Raw genomic sequence first — 14,623 nt, 5'->3', positions numbered from 1 at the left:
TATCTTGCACTGCCTCCAATTCGGGCAGAACCAGTGGTAAATTTTGCAATGCTCACACCTTTCTGAAAAAATGGGTAATTGTATCATAATAAACTTGTAGCACTACTAGTATGGGGGTTATCTTTACGCCACACATCGATAGTATATGCCTATTCGGACTTTGAAATGATGGAATAAGTTTCAGTCTTACCTTTATCCCACCAAAATTGAATAATTATTAAATTTCAGCTGAATAGTAATGATCACATATTTCTTTGGGGGTTGGGGAAAAAACTACTTCTGTTANGCCACACATCGATAGTATATGCCTATTCGGACTTTGAAATGATGGAATAAGTTTCAGTCTTACCTTTATCCCACCAAAATTGAATAATTATTAAATTTCAGCTGAATAGTAATGATCACATATTTCTTTGGGGGTTGGGGAAAAAACTACTTCTGTTATATTTTTTAGGGAGCTGATGGTGGTGACACGACCAAAGAATCAGACTTTGCTACAGTCCCACATTCCACCCCTACAAAGATGGATGAAAGAGGAGATGAGCCCACAAAAACCGGAGAGAGGCTTCTTCTTACAAGTCCACAACAGACGATGCCTCATAGGAAGCCATCTTCATCTGGCTCATATTTAGCACTGCCTCCAGTTCGGGCACAACCAGTGGTAATTTTTGCATTGCTCACACTTTTTTATTTTTTATTCTAAATACCTTAATAGTAAGCACTGACAACATAAATTACTCAAGTCACACTGAACTTACTGTTTTTGTGTGTTGAAGGACTTGACTGCTCCAACTAAGAATACATGGACTGTCCAAACTATATCCAATGTAGATGTCCCACAGGTAAGTTGAATGGTTTTTTCACAATTAAAAAAAAAAAAAAAAAAATTGCTCTATTATAAAACCAACAGCTCTGCATATTACATCCATTATCAAAGTATCTTTACTGTTAGTTATAAATTCTACAACGGTCCTGTCTCTTCAGACTCAACATGAAGATGCAGCAGAATCAGAAGCAGAAATGAGCGAACTGAGCATGAACTTTGGGGAAATGGACATAGTGGATCCTAAGGACAGCAGTTATGTCGCTCCTAGCACCAGCTCATCCTCTACCACTGGATCAGCCACAACAAGCTCACAGGGAGATGGGCCAACTGGATGGGCTGAGAAAAAGTGGCTTGTAAATGAATCCAAACTGATGGAACTTTTTCAAAGATGTAACCAATGTGGGTGCGTTATTTCTGAGAAAAAAGTCACATCAAGAGGCAGCCAAATAAAAATTGAGTGGTCGTGTCTAAATGGCCACTCGGACAAGTGGGCCTCATGTACTGATGTCAGAGGGATGGCGGAAAACAACTTGCTCTTCTGCGCAGCAACAATATTTACTGGAGCAACATACACTAGCATAGTTGAGTGGGCGGAACTAATGAACGTGGAAATTCCCAAACCAACACAATTTTACTCTATTCAATCCACATACCTCATACCTGTTATACAGTATGCATACAAAGATCAACAGGACAAAATCTTAGAGCGCCTCCGTGGAATTGGAAAGAGTGTGGATTTATGTGGTGATGCCAGATGTGATAGTCCTGGTAGGCATTTCACTTATTACTCTAAATGTAAATGCTCGATTATTGTTGTTTCACTGTGACAAATTATACACTTTGTATTTTTCCACAGGTTTCAATAGCAAGTATTCCACATACTCCTTTCAAGATGACTCAATGAAAGAAATCGTTCATTTTGAATTGGTTGAGGTACTTCAGAATGTAGTATTTGTCTATGATTAAAAAAAATATCACATAAACCTTATTTTACAGATAATAACATACTGTTGATATCATATCTGATATGACATTCTTCTGCTACAGGTTTCAGAAGCATCCAGCTCAGTAGCCATGGAAGCGATGGGTTTCAAGAGGGGGCTCAACTACCTACTTCATATGGGCGTAGATGTTGGCGTTATCACCACAGATAGGTCGCCATCCATCCGTAAGATCATGAGGGAAGATTACAGTGATATCCACCATGAATTCGACCCCTGGCATGTGCACAAGAGTAAGTAATATATCTACAACAACAATTTAAATTACTACATAAACCAACGGGAGTGCACAGCCGCTTCTCAATTTTACTGTTTTTTTTTGTTTTTTTTTTCAAATTAGGTGTGATGAAGAAACTTGTGGCAGCATCAAATAAAAAGGACAACCAAGATCTGCGACCCTGGCTGAAATCTGTATCCAACCACCTCTACTGGTCATGCAGCTCAGCAAATGGGGATGCTGAGGTAGTAATTCCTTTTTACTTGTAACTGTCATTTACTTGAGACCATGAAGTCATTTATGAAAGATAAATGATTGAAATGATCATGGATATGAATGGTATTCAGATTATTATCACCCTGGTATTATACAAAAAGACTACATTTTTTTCTAATCTGTTGTCCGAGTCACATTATCTAAACCATGGGATCCTTTACATTACTGGGTTCTCCATGGATAAATGAGTCACTCTGTGCAGAGCAGAGCAACATGTTTCATTAGATATTGAGTGCCATTTGCTTAGTTTAGACATCTTGAAATCCAAGAAAAATTATAGATGAGCAGTGTGGAGTATGTGTTTGTTAATGAACAACAAGCTCATGTATAAAGAATGTAAGGGATGAGCAGTCACTCTGAAACTGAGTGCTTTTGATAATGTATGTTTTTTGTTTTTTTTCTTCAATTCGCCAGTATTGTGTTACACTAAACCGCAGACAGTGGATTACACCTTTTTTTTCCTTTGCCACTCAGGACAACCACGGTACAGATATTGTTATTCCAAACAAAGTGCACAATGGGTTACGAAGCCCATATATGTACACACCCAGCAGGCATTCCGTGACGACCTTGTGGAGCGTGTCCTGAAGAGGAGGGAGGATCCAACTGTGATTTATACAGAGCCGTTGCCCCGTCGTCAACCACACAGAAGAAGACTTGTTCCTAGGCCTCCAAAGGCATTTCTACTTTCTCACCACAGTTCAAGGTTTAAGCCTTATTGAACATGACAAATATTCTACATAGTATTTTTCTTAAAAGGTAGATTATGCAGGATTTTAAAAACAAAATATATAGACTTGTACAAAAATAATTCCTCTCAATTATCACTAATGAACCACTAGAAAACTGTGGTAGTCTGTTTATCTGCATATACCAAATTCTCTCCCTGTTATTTCTCATCTTCTCATTGTGTTGGTGTGTGGCCGGGCTCCTTTTGGGCAGGGCCGCACACCAAAACAATGCTGATGCTGCTTATTCAGGCACGCTGTGAGATCGCTGCTTGTTCTCGCCATATTTCGGCCGCGATTTGGCAGGCAGAGCTACTAGGTAAACAAACACGGCAGCACACCGATAAGGTAAGACCACACGTTTACATGTCGTTTTCTATATGTTCTCTGACATTTATCCTAACGATATGAGGCGGTCTTTGTGGAGAAAAAGCTTGTTTAGTGGACTAACTTTGCACTTGAAAGGATGCCCATTCAATTACGTTTTTACAGGTCTGACGCTACGGCTGTATCTAGGCTAACGGCTAACATGCTAACTATTATTTCCATGTCACTAGTCACTTTAAACAAATTTAGGACGATAGGAGACGGGTTGAAATAAACCGAAATTTCCCTTTAAATTCAGTTCTGAATTCTGGGCCTAACCCCATCACTGAAATTCAAAAACTGCTGAAACATGCCATGCAGGTAAAGATTGGTGCATCACATTTTTACAGTCTCATTAGAGATGCCAACGCACCCAAACTTGAAGGTCTTAAACTAGCCTGGGAAAAAGATATTGGTGAATCTATTAAGCAACAACAATGGAACGAAAGTATATCACACTGGCACGCCTCTGTTCGAGAAATCCAAACTCAATTTACTAACTTTAAGATTCTCAACCAAAACTACTGGACCCCAAGCAGAATGGATAGACTGAAACTCAGAGATGATAATATATGTTGGCGCAGCCATAAAGAAGCTGGTACAATGTGGCACATGCTGTATAACTGTGAAATGGTTAAAGACTTATGGGAAAAAATTGTATTTTTGATAAATGGATTGTTTAATATTTCTTTGATCAAGAGTCCTGCCTTGTGTATGCTGGGTATCATCCTCAAAGAACTACAGATGCACAGACTTAAAGCCGCTACAAGGAACTTTTAACTGGATATGCAAAAGTCTCTCGTTTCTGCTGATGTCTGTGCTTGACCTACAACAGCAAATGAGATCATCGGTGTGAAGATAAGCTATTTCTATAAAGTGTATATCCATACCTTTAGGAAAATGTGTCCGGGTCCACCCCAGGTCGCTTCCAGGACGAAGCGATTTACGGCACTCAGACGGCACACTTCATCTTACCTAGCTGCTTACATTTAGTGACTCTTATCAATTGTCGCTATTCCTCCTCCTCGACCCGACGTCCGCGGGGAGTTAAAATACCGGCAATCATCGGGTAAAAGTTCTGTGAAAGCACTGGACTCACCAACAGTCAGCCACGTCTCAGTCACACAGAGAAAATCCAATCCTCAGGAAGTCAGGAAATCCTTCAGGATAAACGTTTTGTTCGCTAGCGATCTAGCATTTACCAGCCCAATCCTGGCAGGAGCCGGCGGGTCCACGGCGTTAGCTGTCCGGGGAGCTACACACAGAGGCCGCAGGTTGCGCAGATTCACAAGGAGAGCAGGGGCCGCGGGGCTGGAACACCTCATCCGGGCCGACGACAGGTACCAGCCAGGCGTCGACAGGGTCCAGCGAGTGCCGAGAAATAAGGAGGCGAGGCACCGCTCCATACTCAGTCCAAGAAGCCGTGGAAGTGCTCGCCAAACAGGCCTTCAGCCTTACCAGCCGACCGTTGCGTTTACCCCGGCGGCAGTGGCGCTTACGCTCTTACGCTGGAGAGGTGGAGCTGGGGTGCGGCAGAGGTGAGCTGGGATCCCAGATAGGAGCGGGAGCAAGGTTTTCCCGTCTTGTTGTTTCATTCATCCCCAAGACAAACACATGCACGGGCCAGGTAAGCGTCTTTACGACAATACGCGCTGGAGCTCATGGGAAATGTAGGCTTCATTCCGGCAAAACGCTACTGCTTTTGTCCACAGGGTCGCCAAAATCAACTCAAAATTAAAGTTCCTTGTAGGGGCTTTAACAGACAATGGTGCAGAATGGCATTGCTAACAGGATACAGAATTATTGTAAGACAATGGAAATCAATCACACCCTCGTCCTTTGAACAGTGGATAGAATTAATGTCCATCACAGCATCCTATGAACAAATCACCTTTAAAATGTCAGGATGCCTAGATCTGTTCCAGAAAACGTGGGGCCCATTCCTGGACTACTATTTGTATTTTTTTTTCGTCTTTTGTTGTTTGTTTTCTTGCTTGTTTGTTTGGTGATGATAGGGACAGAGGGATCGGGGTGGGACAAGGGCAGATTAGATATAAGGGGGAAAAGTACAAAAAAAGACATTGTAACTTGTGTTGTAAATGTTATAAACGACCTGCAAAAATATCAAAAAAAAAAAAAAAAAAGAAGCACTTCAATGCTTGCACATACATGCTTCTACTAAACCACGGTGTGGTATTAGTAATTTTACTTAAGTAAAGGATCTGAAAACTTCTTCCATCACTATTTGCTGTTTATAGTTCTGAAAAAATACTTTTAATAATTGTATGTCCTTTTTATTGCAACACCTTTGCCTCAAGTTTAAGCACTGAATCACACATTCAATGATCATTACTTTCTTATGACTGAAAAATCAACTTAAAATCATTTCTTGTTGATGTGTTCAAAGAAGTCTTTAAATTTGTACGCCCTGTTTTTTGTTTGTTTTGTTTTTTGTCCATTGTTTGTGCTTTCTTTTACTTTAGGTAGCATTGAAGTAACATCTTGGCCAAGGGACTACAGATGAATGATAATGATAATAAATTTTTTTTTGGCTATTTCTGGCATTTTTATACAATGTGTATTTATTAATTTGCACCGCCCCTCTTTACAAAACAAAAGAAAACTAAACTAAACTAAATGTTCTTTTATGTTTAGGTTTTAACACTCATTTGTATTTTGAACAATTAAAAAGAAGCAGACAGGCTCCAGCCAGCAGGGGGAGCCAGAGTCTCACACACTCTCCCTGCTGGCAGAGTCTCAGTTTACATTCCTGCATGTCTTGGCAGTGTCAGAGTGTGTAAGTGTGTGAATAAAGAGGCAGAGACACAGTACTGAGGTTTTTACACTGCACCAGAGACAGACAGAGAGGAAACTGTACAGTTTAAATAAACACATGGGGGTGTCTGATTTTCTGTGTTCTCTGCTCTGTAAATCAGACGCACCTCAAAGGGCCTGAAATGTTTGAAACGTCATCTGGAATAATGTTGGGGTCAGTGATGGTGTTTTTCAGACACAGATATGTTTCTGTCATTCAGTCTGAAGCTTTCAGGTTTCTGTGTGGATCAAAAATCAGCTGTGTACAATGTTTTCTAACGTCACTATGAGGAGGAGGAGGGGAAATCTGTCAATGATTTTAATGTTTGTATAAAAAACTTGCATTGTAATATCTTTATCTGAAACTCTTGTTAGCCCTGAGCTCAGCTACAAGATCTCTGTTAGCATGAGCTGCGACAAGTCACTTTTTACAACTGTTCTTTGGTCCGGGGAAAAATGGATAACCTACTACACATTGTTGTCTTGTGTGTCTTGTCTTATTCATGGTCACTGTTTTTTGTTTGTTTTTTCCAAATGAACAAACAAGAATAAATGTGGAAGTTACATTAAAAAAGAGTTACTCATTGTCATATGCAAATTTTGTTGTTTGGCAATCAGTAATTCCCTCTACCAGTGCTCATTCAATACTTATTAAAGGAAATCTCTCAAGTAGCCATTGCTCATTTAATTCATACAAAAGGAAACCACACAAGTTAAAACAAACTAACAAACAAACAATAACCCTATGTGTTTGTCCTTTCTCAGGTCATTTCATCATTCATGTCATCTCTGCATTCAAGGCTTCATCACATCGTCACAGCTGTCTGATCAGTTCCACAGCCGGAAAACCTTCGATCAGCTTCACAGAAAGCTATCCGTAACGATCTAATCCAAAGCACACCCTCAGCCCATCTTGCTAGCCAGTATCAGCTTCCCTTTTCCTCTCTAGACGTCACATTCATTTACAGTTTCACCACCCATTGTATCCATAAAACAATAACACTAATAATAACAATAATAATGAAGAAAAAATCATTTTCTACCCATAACTACTTATTTGGAGCCAGCTTTCCGTTAATTAAGCCACTGGCAGTTGTGAACTGCTACATACATTTTCACATTAACCAATATTTACTTCACTAGCAAGAACCACACCACAACAATATGTCGTGTAAAGGTTTAATGGAATACGGGAGTTATTAAATGTTGAGAATAAATGAATGGATGTGGGTGAGGTAGAGGGAAGATGTTAGGCTGGTCTGGGAGGATGTATTGGAGACCGGGCAGATTGAGACTCAGTGTGGGGGTTCCGTCTCAGGCATATATATCCACCCGAGCTGATCACTGGCCCCCAGACAGTGCCTAGAATGAGACATGGGAGAGGTATGCACCGGATTGAATGGGAAGGAAGGGGTGAAGGGATGAGGGGATGAAGGAATGAGGGTAGGGATGAGGTAGGAGGATGATGGGATGAGGGGATGAAGGGATGAGGGTAGGGATGATGTAGGAGGATGATGGGATGAGGGGGTGAAGGGATGAGGGAAGGGATGAGGTAGGAGGATGAAAGGATGAGGGGATGAAGGGATGAGGTCGGAAGTTGGAAGGATGAAGGGAAGGGAAAGGGAGGGTTGGTCAAGAAATCTTGAGACAAACAGGGTAGGATGGGTTGACCCAACATAAGTAGGCTTGGCAGGTGATTAGCGGTGTGGTTGAGGCATGGTTCTGCTCCCAAACCTAAGTTAACAGGTTAACTACATTTCACTAGCAAGAACCACACCACAACAATATGTCGTTTAAAGGTTTAATGAAATACAGGAGTTATTGAATGTTAAGAATAGATGAATGGATGTGGGTGAGGTAGAGGGAAGATGTTGTCTGTTAGGCTGGTCTGGGAGGATGTATTGGAGACCGGGCGGATAGAGACTCAGTGTGGGGGTTCCGTCTCAGGCATATATATCCACCCGAGCTGATCACTGGCCCCCAAAAGAGTCAGATTTCAATTGAACTGATTCAAACATGAGCTTGACGGAGATTGTTAAGATTGTTGCGGATGTAGGAGCGATATGCTTGGGATGACCAGCAGCCTAGGACCTGAATGGTTTGGTCTGAGTTGCCTAGTCTGGCTGCTGTGGATGTTGCGCCAATGCAGAAGGAGTGGCTAGAATAAAGTTCTGGAGATACGCCTGAAATGCGTAGGACTTGGTGTAAGTGTTTCTGGAACCAGAATCGATTGGCCATTTTTCCTGTTTCAGTGAGAAAGAGTGGGTGTTGAGGTGATGCCTTGGCAGCATACCTGGAGCTGATGTATTTGGTCAGTGGCTCGTATGGGCTGAGGTAGGATTCGAGGCAGAATAAGTACTGTAGATAGGGAAAGAAACTCCGAACTGATCTGTTTTGCTCCTTCGGAGAGTGAATATGAGTGAGTCAGCAGTGTGGATGGTTATGTCAGATAGACTGGGGTGATCAGAAGGATTATAGACGGATGAAGTCGGGGCAAATTCAGAGCACCTCAGGAATCCGAAAAAAAGCCAGCAGAAACATGGATTCTAGGGTTAGGTCAACCATAGGAGATATGTAGCCTGAACGAAGGGAGCGAATGCAGAGGCTGAGAAGGTCTGAAGTGAGTGGCAAGCACCTAGCTGGGAGAGCCGGTTCCTGTTTGTGCAGGCCTTTTATTAACATAGTAACGTGAGAATGGGAGGTTGAAGGACAATGGAAGCCAGTGACTAGTTTGATGAAGAAGTTGATTCCTGCTAAGTAGGTCTGGATGGTGGAGGACTGTATTTTTTGGATGGAATGAGCATGGGTGATGAAATTGCAGATGGACATGACATCCAGAGAGGGAAAAGGCAGCTGGTAGATGGAGTGATATGCCTTGAAGCAATTCCAGCCAGTTAGGTAGGCTGAGAGTGTGCTTGGAGCGAGACTGTTAAGGATGACTTCTTGTGAAGTGTGAGAGAGGTTTGATAGCTGTGGAGCTAGTTGAATATTGTGGCTGAAAACGGTGGGATAGGTGTTGGGTGAAGATCCGATTCTGGGGCCCAGTGTCTGAATTTCTGGAACGAGAAGGGAGACAATGACTCAGCAATGCTGTTGTGATGACCAGGAACATGGGCTGCCCGGAGGATGAACTGGTGTTGAGCTGAGAATAAGGTGAGTCTGCGCAGGAACTGCACGATGGTTAAAGAACAAGTTTGACCTTTGTTCAGGATCTCTACGACTGCAGTGTAATCAGAGTGGATAAGTATGGACTTCCTAGACCATTCGTGCCCCCAAAGAGTGGCAGCTATTATGATGGGATACAGCTCGTGAAGCGCAGAGGAAGGAGAGCAGGACTCTGAGTCGAGGGATTCGAACTCTGGGGGCCAAGCAGAGGCGAACCATCTCCCTCCATAGTAGCCGCCAAAACTTGTGGAGTGAGCCGCGTCTGTGAAAAGTTGAATGTCCTCAGGCTGGGTGATGAAGCCGTCGTAAAAGAAGGAAATGCCATTCCAAGAAGATAGGAAATGTAGCCACATACGCATTTCCATTTTGCAGGCATCGTCTAGAATTACCCTATCGTGGAGAGAGGGAATGGCAGCAGCCTTAGACAAAAGGATGGACAAGAAGGATTTAGCTTGAGGGATTACGTGGATGGCATAATTGAGATGGCCAAGGAGGGCTAACAGCTGGCGTTTGGGGCATCTGTCTGCTAGGAAGTAGTTTGACAAAAGCAGAGAGATGCACTGTATTTTCTCCAAGGGCAGAGATGCTTGGAAGGAAATTGAGTCCAGGGTGATGCCTAGGAACTCAATGGAAGTGCCAGGTCCTGATGTTTTCTCCTCAGAAAGAGGGACGCTGAGTTCAGAGAAAACGTTACTGAGCGTATTGAGCCCGTGGCGAGGAGGTGAGGATGGTGGAGTGACGACGAGAAAATCGTTGAGAAGATGGAGAATGTAAGGGAGCCTGTGGTTGTTAGTAAGGATCCAACATAGGTCTTAGGACTGCTATTGCAGCCCAAGGTAAGACGCACAGAAAAATAATAAGCCCCCTTCCAGCAAACGCCGAAAAAATGCCAGAAGTCAGGATGAATGGGCAAAACTTTGAATGCGCTGGTGATGTCTCCTTTACAAAGCCAAGCTCCACGTCCTGCTAGCCGAATGAGGGTGATGGCATGGTCAATGGTTGCGTATTGCATGGAGAAATCCGGACAGGGAATGACACTGTTGATGCTTGGAATGTGTGAGCCGTGTGGGGAAGACAGGTCCATAATTAGCCTCTTTTTTCCAGAGTATTTGCGAGTGGCAACACCTATTGGGCTGAACAGTGGAAAAGGAGGAATATTGAACGGGCCTATCATGAATCCTTCTTTGACTTCTTTAGCCAACAGGGTGTCGACAGTGTGAGGTTCTGCAAGAGCAGACTAGAGGTTGTGACAGACGTGGGAAACGTCAGGGAGAACTGCCATACCAGGATGAAAACCATGTGTGAAGCCATTTATGAGAACATGAACAAGCTCTCTATCATGATGGTTTTGTAGAGCAGTGGCAAGGACATTTACCTGAACAGGGGTGCTGACGTGCTGTACAAGTTGGTCTGCAGCTGTGGTTGGATTGTGGGGGCAGGTGCTCCTGGCATGCGCACCGCCGCAGAAGGAGCAGACATGCAGGAGGCGGCAGCTGGGAAGAGCGCAGCCCAGGTGGTTGAAATTGTTGCACACCATCCTGCCACCCTGGCAGAGGATCGGCCTTCCCTGTCTGTCGACCCCCTTTGGCATGGGGACATTGACCGAAGGACCTATGTTAGCGGGCCTAGGAATGATGGGAGGTGGGGGTGCGGCAGGTGACAGGCGGTTAAAGACTGTGGTGTTGCGTGAGGAAGATGGATGTGAGCGAGGTAGTGGAGCAGTGACAGTGCATCCTGTGGCAGGGTGAGAAGGGGCTTCACATAGCTCGCAGGAGAGGGACATGCGGGCTGCAAATATGCGGCAGTAGAGTTCAGAGTCAAGGGTGCCCCAGCCTGCTGCCCCAGCACACAACAGCATAGAGGATAGCACTGGCCACCACAGACTCATAGAAAATCCTGAGCATAGTCCGGCAGATATTGAAGGACCTCAGCTGCCTCCGAAAATAGAGATGGCTCTGGCCCTTCCTGTAGAGAGCGTCAGTGTTCTTCGCCCAGTCTAGTTTATTGTCAATGTGTACCCCCAGGTACTTATAGTCCTCTACAATGTCCACACTGACCCCCTGGAAGGAAACAGGGGTCACTGGTGTCTCGGTCCTCCTCAGACCCACAACCAGTTCCTTTGTCTTTGCCACGTTGAGCTGCAGTGGTTCTGCTCACACTATGTGACAAAGTTATCCACAGCAGCCCTGTACTCATCCTCATCACCCTTGCTGATACATCCAACTATGGCAGAGTCATCAGAAAGTCCTTGGTGCAGAGGGTGAAGAGGAAGGGAGAGAGGACAGTCCCTGCAGGGCCCTCATATTGCTGACCACTCTGTCTGACACACAGCGTTGCAAGCGCACATACTGTGGTCTGCCGGTCAAGTAGTCTACAATCCAGGACACCAGGGGGGCATCCACCTGCATTGCTGTCAGCTTGTCACCCAGTAGAGCTGGACGGATGGTGTTGAACGCATTGGAGAAGTCAAAAAACATGACCCTCACAGTGCTCGCCTGCTTGTCCAGGTGGGTGTAGACGCGGCTGAGCAGATGTAATAATGAATAATGATAAATAATGGCGTCCTCCACTCCAAGTCGGGGCTGATAGGCAAACTGGAGGGGGTGCAAGAGTGGCTTGACCATGGGCTGGAGCTACTCCAGGACAAGTTTCTCCAGGGTCTTCATAATGTGGAAGATCAGTGCCACGGGTTTGTAGTCCTTGGAGCCACTGGGACGCGGTGTCTTTGGCACAGGAACGAGGCCTTAGCCTCCTTGATCTTCACCTTCAGTTTCCCCTGTATTGTTCTCATCTCCTCCCTGTTACAAGCTCTGAAGGCCCTCTTCTTCGCAGAAAACAAGCAAGAGCGACTGCAACAGGCTGCACGCACGGTTGGTGCATGCGCACTTGAATACCTCCGACTCTCTCTCATTCTCACTCCCGAGAAGTAAATCAACGCAGCCTCCATGGCTGGTCACCTCCTGCAGTGCTCCGAATTCACACCAATACACCTATGACCCTTCACTTCGTCGCAACTTCATACTTCCAACTCTCTCTTGTTCTCAGAGGTAAATCAATGCAGTCTCCACCACTGGTCACTTCCTGCAGTACTCAGGATCCACCCGTTTTTCTACCACCTTCCACTTCGTCCCAGTTTTTCTAACGCAACTTCATACTTCTGACTCTCTCGTTCACACTCCTGAGAAGTAAATCAACGCAGACTCTGCCTGGGTGACCTCCTGCAGTGCTCTGAATCAGCCCCTATGCATCTACCACCCTCCACTTTGTACCAGTTTTTCAAATGCAACTTCATACCTCCAACTCTCTCTAGTTTTCACTCTTGAGAAGTAAGTCAATGCAGCCTCCACGGCTGGACACTTCCTGCAGTGCTCGGAATGCGTCCCAATACACCTACCACGCTTCACTTCGTCCCAGTTTTTCTACCGCAATTTCATACGTCCAACTCTCTCCTTTTCACTCTTAAGAAGTAAATCAACACAGCCTCCTTGGCTGGTCACTTACTGCATTGCTCCGAATCAGCCCCACTACACCTACGACCCGTCACTTCGTCCCAGTCTTTCTAACGCAACTTCATACTTGCGACTCTCTCTCGTTCTCACTCTCGAGAAATAAATCAATGCAGCCTCCGTGACTGGTCACTTCCTGCAGTACTTATACACACTACGGTCCAAACGAGATCTGAAACACCCATGTGCTCTTGACGCTATCCAAAGCCGAGCTCATGAAGATACAACTCATGAGCATAGTCTCACTCCTGGGATCCCTCCTGCATTCCTGCCTTCGACCCAACACATCCATCATCGCACTCGCCCGCTACCCAGAAACCCAGCCTTCATCCCTCCATCCTCCATCCCTTCATCCCTCATTCATTCGATCCTCGTCCCTCATCCCTTCATCCCTCCAACCTCATCCTTTCATTCTCTAATCCCTCGATCCTCACCCCTTCACACTTTCCTCTGAACCCATAATCCATCATATGCAATAAACCATTTGAAATCTTTATCTTATTGGCGTGGTCTTTGTTAGTGAATTTACTATTGCTCTTTAATAAGGCAGGAAGATGTGCTATGTCACACCAGAATACAGCTCAGGAATGGCCCTAAGAGCGGAACAAACCAGATCCCAGTGTGCTCACTAATAACTTCCTGGAGCCTCATTGGATCAGGCTTGGTTCTGATCTGTCAAGGCAAGGACACAAGACCTCTAGGGATGTCCTGTGGTGTCTGGCACCAGGGTGTTGGCGGCAGATGTTTGGAATCCTGTGAGTTCAATCAATCAGTTTAATCAATTTTATTCATAAAGCCCAATATCACAAATCACAATTTGCCTCACAGGGCTTTACAGCATATGACATCCCTCTGTCCTTAGGACCCTCGCAGCGGATAAGGAAAAACTCCCCCAAAAAAAACCCTTTAACGGGGGAAAAAAAAATGGTAGAAATCTCAGGAAGAGCAACTGAGGAGGGATTCCTCTTCCAGGACGGACAGACGAGCAATAGATGTTGTACAGAGCAGATCAACATGATAAATTAACAGTAATCCGTATGATACAATGAGACAGAAAGAGAGACAGAGACAGAGAGAGATGCAGGACAGACGGTAATGATAATAGCTTACAACAACATTAATTAAAGTAATAATATTTTAATAATATCAATCAATTTCAATCAATTTTATTTATAAAGCCCAATATCACAAATCACAATTTGCCACAGGGCTTTACAGCATACAATTACGGCTACTGTGGTACAACATGTTGAAAGTATATATTAATATCTGATAGTATACATATGTGACAATAATATGTGTATAATAACAGTAGAAGTATGACTAATGATAACAGCAGCAGGAGGCATCAGGCAGGACCACAGCAGCAGCACAACCACACACGTCACACTATCCAGGCACCGTTGCGATATAAGTTAACCTGCGAGGCAGTGGAGCACAAAGGCTCCAGAGAAGATGCCGAGTTAGTGACATTCAGTACAGCCAAGTTAGCGAGATGCAGTAACAGGACATGAGTGTTAGCAAAGGAGAGAGAGAGAAAGAGAGAGAGAGAGCGAGAGAAGGAGAGAAGGTGCCCGGTGTATTATAGGGGGGTCCTCCAGCAGACTAGGCCTAAGTCAGCCTAACTAGGGGCTGGTACAGGGCAAGCCTGAGCCAGCCCTAACTATAAGCTTTATCAAAGAGGAAAGTCTTAAGTCTAGTCTTAAATGTGGAGATGGTGTCTG

The 14,623-nt window shown here is 44.4% G+C and overlaps 1 pseudogene; it reads right to left on the bottom strand.

Annotated features, from left to right (window-relative positions):
- Positions 1-9,206: 9,206 nt before the first annotated feature.
- On the bottom strand, positions 9,207-11,176 carry LOC126393486 (uncharacterized; annotated as a pseudogene).
- Between the last annotated feature and the right edge of the window lie 3,447 nt (positions 11,177-14,623).

Source organism: Epinephelus moara, chromosome 1 (genome assembly GCF_006386435.1).
Source record: "Epinephelus moara isolate mb chromosome 1, YSFRI_EMoa_1.0, whole genome shotgun sequence".
Taxonomy (NCBI): Eukaryota; Metazoa; Chordata; class Actinopteri; order Perciformes; family Serranidae; genus Epinephelus; species Epinephelus moara.
This window is presented reverse-complemented; position numbering and strand designations above follow the sequence as displayed.